We start from the raw sequence: 7,970 nt of genomic DNA on the forward strand, positions 1-7,970 counted from the left end.
CCGCGCGTGCGCGCTTGCGTGTGTGTGGGTTCGTGACCCCTGGGCTGTAATCAATAATAAAAGTGACAGATGGAAAAGCTGAGAGGGAATTTCTACCACTTTCTGACTTTGATTGACAGCTCAGAGAAAAGAATATCACACATCATAGCCATCCTGATAATATATTCGCTTCCACTCATTCATAATTCCATGTAATAACAAATAACAAGAAGGATAACAAAATTTCCAAAACAGTATTTTTCATTGAGAGTCAACACTCACAGTACATTAGTGAATGTTACCTTGTTTATTTTTACGCTCAATGCTTGCAATAATCTTTTTAAATCCACTTCCAAATGTGTTTGGATATAATTTTTTTAGGATTAAAAACTTAATGCTTAAAAACCTTGGGGGGGAAAAAGACTTATGATTTTTAAAACATAAAACATAAATAACCAATTATGTACTTAACCTTAAAAATAAGTAGTTTGACTTATAGTAATATAATGAAGTAATAATATTATAACTCAATCATAACACCTTTCTTTTTCCGTAACAGATACTGTACCAATAATTTTTTAGATTAAGAAATCAAAAAATGAAATAAAAACTGTCGTAAAGAATTAATATGAAATTTATAGCACATAACATAAATTCTGTAATGTAAATTCAATATATGGATGGAGCTGGAGGGGTGCCTGTGGCCCCCAAAGGCCCCCCTGAAAGTGCTAATGATGACCCTCGGTGCGCTTGGCTGAGAGTTCAAAGGTGAGAGGTCAACACCCCAGACAGAGATGAATACCGGCTAATGACACACTCGCTAGCGCTACGACAGTTAGCTGAAGTGCACTTTTCATGTTGTAGCTTAGCATCCGGCTAGCATGATTATTATTCTCACTTCTGGTGAATTCCGTCTTCAAGTTTGTGGTTTCATTCTTTCTTGGTTAATTCTAAAAATAGCCCATTCCCCTCTTAACCCCATCCCAGCTCACGGTTCACAACTGGTACCTCAGTCCCATCTCAGCATGCATCACTGTCAAGACAAATGTGGGATCATCAATTCCGGGCCAAAAGTCTTACAAATACGTAACGTGTACAACATACATGAGCCCTTTCATTCTATGTTAAGCTAAGCTAAGCTAATCAGTCTGTTTTAAAACACAAAAACAGAGATTTGAACAGGGTGTGTAGACTTTTTAGAATCACTGTGTGTGTGTGTGTGTGTGTGTGTGTAAGCATACTGTATGTGATTTTGTATTCAGGGGACGTACCCCCAACTGGCAAACACCCAGCCCCCACCTGTCCCTCTTTTCCTCTGGCCCTGCTGATGCAAAGGTGTTGTGTCACAAACTAATGAAGTCGCCCTCTTGAAGGCGATGGCCAGCAACGGCAGCCTCTCGATTGATTGATTGATGCCCCGCCTCCTCGGCCACCTCCCACCATTAAAAGCCCGCCCAGCCTTGTCGATGAAGTGATGCCAAATTTCCCGTCAAATTGTTCGTCTCAGCCAGAATGCTAATGCCAAAAAACTAAAGAAAATGTTGGATTGTTAATTAGATGGAATTTTAGCTTGTTAGCATGTTAGCAATCACGTTGGCAAACATGTTAGCATTGAATTCGGGCACAGAACGGGATTTAAGTGGAAATTGGGGAATGCATTCCCACTTTTTGGTGATTTAATTTCATTTTTAATGGTGGCCACGTGGGTCAGTAAATGTCAGTATATTAGCATGTTAGCAAAAATGTTTTTTGCGAACGTTAGCTCAGAAATTTGCTGCATATCGGGTGTGGTTACAACCGGCATCACTTACTGCCCCCTACAGGACTGGAGAGGAATTTCCAAGAAATCAGACAGACATGTCACATTTGCTAGTGGAACGGAACCATTAGCTTTAGCGTACGTTAAGCATCAGAATGTTCAATTATTGGCACAAAATGGCTGCCAACAGAGCGCGATGAAAACCAATTAAAAATTGTCCTCAAAGGGATAGAGCGCAAAACTATTTGACTTGCTTAACACGTCTGTAGCAACACACACATCACTACATTTAATAATCACAATCTCTGTGGGTATGATGTATTTTTAACAACTACATTGATTGTAAACCACTCCGGATTATTTACACACACGCGTGTGCTGTCATATTGCATTTTCCCAAGCAGCAAATGCACGGCCCGCCATCGGCATCCAATCACGCGTCTTCTCCTTCACGTTCTCCAGATGTCTTGGCGGGAATCTGCCGTCCATAATTACGACACACGGCAGGCCGGCGTAAAAGTACATTTTTGTGTGTAACGAGGCCGAGGAGGCGGCGGCGATCCATTTATTGATGAGCCGTCAGCCAGCGGCGCGTCAGCTAGCGGCGCGTCAGCGCGGCGTCCGGCGCAAAGTGTGCCTGATGTTTGGTGACATCTCCACAGGAAGAGGCGCAGCTTAACCTTTTCTCCTGATGACTTGAATCAAAATGTAAATGCGTCCGGCCGCATCGATCGCCGCCGCCACCGCCACCGTCGCTGACGGGAATTACCCAGAGTTCACCTCTCACGCTAACGGCCCGCGCGGCGTTAATGACTTTAAAGTTGCCACTAAATGAAAACGGGGGCAAAAAAGCTGAGGCGGCAAAACAAATGCTAGAAACAACAACGCGTCAACACTCGCCAGTTTGCTCGTAGCGATCCGGCTAGCGCCTCACTAGCGATACCGCTGACATGAGCACAATTAACTTGTTCACCAGAGTCATTAGCATTATGCTTGTTAGCATGTTCACCAGTTCTACTCAACAATGCAGCAAATACAAAATGTAAAAAATAAAATAAAATAAAATAAAAAGCACTTAATGCCTTTGTTTTCTTGTACTCATGCAGGGGGCCATCTTGCTATATTAGCATACCGTTAGCATTTCAGCAGCAGTTGTGATGAACTTGTGACATCCTGTAGGTGACGCTCTTGCATGTTACAAAATGAATGTCAATTGCCACACACAGCTGGCATTTTTTTAAATTTTTTTTAACCACCACAGCTCCATCTTTTGGATGTAGTGGGAACAAACAAAACATAAAATTGAAGAACAACCAACCCAACATACAATTGCAACTAATTAACAAATGGCAAATAAAACATACGTAACAAATTAAGAAACACACTAACAGCAACCAATACATGAACAAACTAATGAATGGATGATCAAACAAGCAAGACTAACAAACGTACAAATTATCAAATGTAACTCAACAGAAAAAAATAATTAATAAACAAAGAAATTAACTAAGCAAAATAAATGTGCGCAAACAAAAACTCAGTAACTACTGATAAAACGAAGCGAAGACACTGACTAATACACTAACTTAGCAACAAATATGTGTTGACGTCAGTAACTTACAGTAATTAAGAGATTAAAAAAAAAAAAGAATAATAAATGAAGTAACCATCATGTGCAAACTAACATGCAGTATAACAGCTGCGTGGACAAATGAGAACTTTTCTCTTTTCTATTACAAAAATAAACGGTTAAGAATTCTTCCAAGTTGCTTTGTTTGCGACGTTTACTTGCATCTTATTTTGAAACACATGCTTTTAATTTGAAAGCCCGCGCCGCGTTTCCGTTTCCTGCTTTCAGTCCTGCGTTCGTCATTCAGCTGGTGGCGCGCAAGTAGTCAATGACGACTTTAGTGTCCATTCGGATTCGTTTTTTATTCAAATTCATGCTGACACGTTGTGCTTAGTAAGAAACTATGAGTGTTAATGTCTCTTATATGATCGTTTTTGGCTGATGTTTGCACTTTGTTATCAGTAGTTGATAGCTAACTGCTAAGGTGTGTGGCTCTTAATCACTTTTTTTTCCCATCCAAACAGCCTGTAAACATTTATATATTTAAGTTTATTTGCATTAGGAGTGTAATTTGTTTTTTGGATGATAGAAACACTCAGGTAGTTGCTTTAAATGTAATTGTTTTCTTCCCTTTATTTCTCCAGATACTGTAAATCTGCACATGCAAAATATGTTGATTAAATAGTTGAGTTCAACTGAAGACTTGCATTCTCTCTTATCGGAGCGCCCTGTGGTGGTGGTTAATCGATCCCAAATAACTAGTTCAGAGGTTGAGTCCTCAACACAAACATACAAAGTTTAATTAAAGAGTTGCAAAGCCAATTACCGCTAAGTAACACGACCAATTTGATGAGAAAGTCTTTTGTTATTTTCTGGATTCAATCATACAATTTGGGTAAAATAAAATGACCTACCAGATGACATTGTCAGTTTTGGAACAAAGTCAAAATTTCATGTGAAAAATGTTTTTTTTTTTTTAAGTTTCTAAAGAAGAAAATTAAAAAATATTCGTCAAATCCAACAAGGCCCGTTGGTTAGCAAAGACGACACCGTATCAGCTTGTTTGTTTTTCCAGACGCAGCACGGCGCACAAGGTGAAAGCAGTTTTTGTTTTGTTTTTTTCGCGCTGTCAGACTTCATGAAAGCTCCATCAGCCGTGACGCCGACCGAGCGACCGACTCAGCAGCGCCGCCCGCAGTATTGGCACGTGTCAGCGCGCCGCCATGGATTTATGTATGCAAATGCGCACGCTCGATGCCGTCTGACAACGGCGCAGATCTATGAGCCGCGCCAAGGCCAGCGAGCGCGAGAAGAAGACGAAGAAGACGCTCGGGGCGAAGGAGGAAGACGAAGATCGAGGTCTACACGCTTCCTGTCCGCGGTCAGGGAGAAAAAAAAAAAAGGGGGAAAAAGTGGATATGAGCGGAAAAATGATGTGAGGGGGAGACCGGGAAGAAGTCAATGCGACAGCCAATCAGGACGGAGAACAAGGAGACCCTGGTTTGTGATTGGATGAGAGACAAGCGATAGGCTGCTCAGACTAACAACCTGACAATTAACTTCAACACTAACAACTTTGTTGCTGGCCTCTGATTGCACAAGAGATGACTATACATTTAATAAATAAATAAATACAATAAATTATTCAAAGTCAGCGATATTAGTTAGATATTAGCTAGTCTTTCTGTTAATCAATGCTACGTACATACAAAGATTAAACAACTGCAGTTGCACATTAGTCGGAGTTGGGATTCGAACCCCCGACCCCTTGGTCAAAGGACGTTGAATGGGAATTTTTTTCATGTAAAATATTAAATAGTGGTAAAACTGGTTGAGAAAAATGATAGCCCGCGAGATATTAATTTGGGGAGCATGTTGAAATTGGAATGATGTCAATTTTATGTGGGAGTTGAAACGGGGCAAAAAAGTGAACAGAATAAAAATAATAAAGAGTCGGAATAACAAATCTCCGTGAATGCTTTCAGCAGTCACACAATAATCCCGAAGTCGACGTGACGTGACGCTTTTGCCAATTTAGCAGTTTTTGTCCGCACGTAGTTGTAGTCAACGTCACGAAAAGGCCGACTAAGCAGGAGCGTTTTTGGCTGTCGGTGGGAAAGGGGGGGGGCAGAGGACGGGGGCGTGTCCCGCATGTCGGAGCCTGTCGCGGGGACGGCGTTGCGCGCCCCGTCGCCGTGTCACCGGCCTCCGCCCCCCCTGGGGAGGCAGCCGCCCGTCAAACGTAAAGGTTGCGGCCGCTTTGCATAATCGTTAACGCGGCGACAGGAAGTCGTTGCGGAAACGATCAATGTTGTTTTAAGAGATTACACGCACACACAAAAAAAAAAAGAAAAGTTGAACAACATCCGCGCCAACAATGACGGCCATTTTAGCAAAATCAGCGTTAATACGTTTATGACTTTATTTTTGGCTGATCAATATGTTTTATGCCTTTTTCAGATCATTGTATAAATCTTTGACTTATTTATACGTATTATCTTGAATAATAAAATCTAGCAGGTGACCGTCAGCTGCTCATTAACTCATTCATTCACTGCCATTGACGACTATAGATGTCAAAAATTCATTTCTATTAGGTTAATATTTTTTTCCATTTCATTAAATTTTTTTATGAAAACCGAGATTGTACATTTATAACAGACATAAAATTATCATGCGAATAATTACGATTAAACGCCTTTTATTTTTAATATTTTTTTCATTAGGCCCGTCAGGCGATTACATTTTTTAATTGTAATTAATCACAAATTTTATATCTGTTCTAAATTTACAATAATTTGTGTTCTAGGTTTTCATACTCTTGTTAGCAAAAGTGGAAGAAAATGTTAAACTAATAGAAATAGTTAAAATGAATTTTCGACGTCTATAGCCGTCAAAGGCAGTAAACGAGTTAATCACAAATTTTATATCTGTTCTAAATGTAGAATAATTTTTTTCTAGGTTTTCATACTCTTGTTAACAAAAGTGGAAAAAAATGTTAAACTAATAGAAATAGTTCCAATTAATTTTTGACGTCTATAGCCGTCAATGGCAGTGAATGAGTTAATAAGGTAGAAAAAGCGAATGACACGAGGACACAGGAAGTGAAATTATAATAAGTGTAAAAACAATACATCGTATATGGAGGAAAGAGTTTGTTTTTCACGAGGCGTAGATAAGTCAGGAAATGGATGATTGTGATTGGCCGGCTGCCTCTTATCTCCCCGCCTCCTACTTTTCATAGAAATGTGCTCAAGGGGATGACGACAAAGACTTGTTTAGTTGGGGTTTCATGTTTCCCGTCTCCTGTGTTTGTTTTTTAATTGACAGGATACTTAAAGAAACGGAAGTACACTAAATCCAAAGTCCCTTAGAAACTGAAGGCCACTGAAATAGCTGGAAACGGAATAATCTTGAAGACAAGAACCATCCTCTGAAGGACCTTTAAATATCTTCGAAAGCTAAGTTCACGAAAGTAGCAGTAGCTTGGAACTTGAAGTGCGCCGTGACGTACGCTTAAGGACCTTTGAACCCGAGGGCACTTTGAAAACCGAGTGCTCTTTAACGACAGAGGAGCCGAAGGAGGCTTCCATAATCCAAAGTAAACTAAAGACTCGCACCTCAGGACGCAAAGACAAAAGTAGAACCTGAAGTCAACCAAAGAAAATGAAACCTGGAGTACTCTGGGTACCTTAGAACCGTACTTAAGAAACTGTGCGATGCTTAAAGACTAGTACTCAAAGTACTTTGAGTATGTCAAGGACTCTTAACTCTTTGACTGCCAGACGTTTTCAGAAAAGGGATGCCGTGGGTGCCAGCCGATTTAAGCATTTTTGACTGATCTTTCAAGGTCCACAGAAAATTATGTGTTTGGACTATGGAAACACACATACGACCAAATGAAAGATTGGACTCTCATCTTTCATCAGAAAAAAAAGTTTGTTTCTACCTCATTCCGTTTTTCAGTAATCAACAATAGAAAATGGTTAGTTTCACCTCTGTTTTGAAAAAAAACGTCTTTTAACGTCTTTGGCACTCCTCCATAGGATTTTACTAAACGTTATTTAACGTTTTTGGCAGTTAAAGATCTTAGAGCCTGAAGACCACCTACAGACTCGAAGAAAACCGTTTAGCCGAAGAAGATGAAGAACCTCACCGAAGACCTAAGAACCTGAAGTCGTTTTAGGACTAGCACCTCAAGTCCTAATCTTAGTACAGTACTTCAGAACCTAGAGGACAAGGAAAGACCTTAAAGCCCCCCGAGTACTCTTGAAGACCAGTCTCTTAGAACCTGAAGTATTCTGTAAGACAGGAAAAGTTAAAAGCCAAAAAGAAGTAAATTAAAGCGTTCATGTTGTCGCTTAACGCACACACACGCGCACGCACGTCGTGCATGACAAACTGGTCCAATTTCATCGCGGTGGTCTTCTGAGATTTGTCTCCGCCCTTTTCTTTTTTAGCTCATGTCAGATGTGGATCGAGTGGGGAAGGGGCAGACGGGGTGGGGGTTTTAGGGGGGGTACAGTGTATGTGTGTGTGTTTAGGGTGGGGGGGGGGGCAGGAGGTGGCTGGGAAGGGGGGGGCGTGGGGGGTCCTTCAGTGACAGAGCAGAAATAATTAAAGTTTTCTGTGTTGTTTCTTATCAGCTGCTGGGGGCTCTTG

This window comes from Vanacampus margaritifer, chromosome 3 (assembly GCF_051991255.1).
Source record: "Vanacampus margaritifer isolate UIUO_Vmar chromosome 3, RoL_Vmar_1.0, whole genome shotgun sequence".
NCBI classification, from domain to species: Eukaryota; Metazoa; Chordata; class Actinopteri; order Syngnathiformes; family Syngnathidae; genus Vanacampus; species Vanacampus margaritifer.